This window comes from Buceros rhinoceros, unplaced genomic scaffold (genome assembly GCF_000710305.1).
Source record: "Buceros rhinoceros silvestris isolate BGI_N320 unplaced genomic scaffold, ASM71030v1 scaffold9546, whole genome shotgun sequence".
Classification (NCBI taxonomy): Eukaryota; Metazoa; Chordata; class Aves; order Bucerotiformes; family Bucerotidae; genus Buceros; species Buceros rhinoceros.
The window spans coordinates 25,104-27,071 of NW_010419289.1; the positions used below are offsets into that span (position 1 = coordinate 25,104).

At 44.0% G+C, this 1,968-nt stretch overlaps 1 protein-coding gene across 1 annotated transcript in view; it reads left to right on the forward strand.

Moving 5' to 3' along the window:
• The window catches only part of MTDH (metadherin), a gene marked incomplete at its 5' end in the record, with an annotated part of 27,187 nt that overhangs the window by 19,191 nt on the left and 6,028 nt on the right, over nt 1–1,968 (forward strand). The window lies entirely within an intron of this gene.

Here is a 1,968-nt window from a genome sequence, read left to right on the forward strand (position 1 = left end):
CGCGCTTCCCCAAGCCTATAGTGTTTGCAGGGGGTTGTTGTGACCCAAGTGCAGGACCTGGCACTTCACCTTCTTGAACCCCAACTGGCCTAATCCGTTTAATGCAGCCTGTCAAGATCTCTCTGTAGATCCTCTCTTATCTTCAAGCATCTGCCTAACTTGTCATCATCTGCAAACTTACTGAGGGTGCACTCAATCCCCTTATCCAAATCATTGATAAAGATGTTTAGGAGGACAGGCCCAAATACTGAGCCACTTGTGACTAATCACCCGCAAGATTTAACTCCATTCATGATCACTGGCTATCCAGCCAGTTGTTTTTATCCAGTAAAAAGTACACACTCTCCCAGGCCATGAGCAGACAGTTTCTCCAGGTGAATGGTGTGGGGAAACAATGTCAAAGGCTTTATTAGAGTCTAGGTAGGCAATGTGGACAGCCTTTCCCTTGTCCACTAAGCACGTCACCTTCTCATAGCAGATCAGGTTAGTCAAGCAGGACCTGCCTTTCATAAATCATGCTGCCTGGGCCTGATTACGCGTTTGTCTTGTATGTGCCATGTGGTGGCACTCAAGGTGATCTGCTCCAGAGTCTTCCCCGGCACCAAGGTCAGAGTGACAGGCCTGTAGTTCCCCGGATCCTCCTTCTAGCCCTTCTTGTGGATAGGCATCACGTTTGCTAACTTCCAGTCGACTGATACCTCCCTGGTTAGCCTGGTCTGCTGGTAAATCGTGGAAAGTGGCTTTGTGGGGATTTTTTCCAGGGCCCTTCCGGTAGGCAATGTGGACAGCCTTTCCCTTGTCCACTAAGCACGTCACCTTCTCATAGCAGATCAGGTTAGTCAAGCAGGACCTGCCTTTCATAAATCATGCTGCCTGGGCCTGATTACGCGTTTGTCTTGTATGTGCCATGTGGTGGCACTCAAGGTGATCTGCTCCAGAGTCTTCCCCGGCACCAAGGTCAGAGTGACAGGCCTGTAGTTCCCCGGATCCTCCTTCTAGCCCTTCTTGTGGATAGGCATCACGTTTGCTAACTTCCAGTCGACTGATACCTCCCTGGTTAGCCTGGTCTGCTGGTAAATCGTGGAAAGTGGCTTGGTGAGCATTTCTACCAGGTCCCTTCCTATTGACTTCAGTGTTTGTCAAGGCCATGGAAGCTACCTTCAGAACTAGAAAGGTGTAAGGCAATATATATTCTTTCCTGCCAAGACTCAACAGTCTTAGACTGTGACTGCATTTTCAGAAGGTTCTGGGGAAAATAAGTGAAGGAACAATGTTTCAAGAGGTACTTTCATCTTAAAACCAGAGACCTGTAGTCTGTTTACTGTTCACCACCACAGGATTCTCTGGTGCTGTAAACAAATGTAACTCCTCTAAGTAATCACGTAAAATGAAAATGGAAGAACTTTCCACCACTGAGTCTTTAAGGAGTAAAGGTTGAGACTCTGAGGTGCTTTGAATATACTTCCTGTATACTTTGATTTAGTTTGTGTACCAAGGCATTGTGCCAGACTAAACTGGGTTGCAAAAACATTACTAATGCTTAATATATACTAGAAAATTGTACAAGTTAATATGCAGAGCTTGCATTTAAAAACATAACAAAGCACAGAGCTGAGAGCAGGCGAGTCTACTTGTGATACTTTCACAAAGTTTTTTAGAGTAGCTTTAGTTTAATTTCAATTATTTACAATTTCACGGGAGTGTGAAGTGCAGTAGGTTCAGAGATTGGGATTTTTATTAGTAAATTGCATGAAGAATACTACTTTCTGGGCTTTATTGGGTTCTATGGGTATTTTTTTATGTCATTCTATAAATTTGGAGTGTTAGCATAGGCTAATATTAGCCAACTAATTTCTTTTTAAATAGATTTTCTTAGTTATAGAAGCTGATTATGGGAGCAAAACTGATGTGCAGGGAAGGAGAGTCAGAATTTTACTGCAAATACAGGCTCTTTTTTTAACTCCCTCT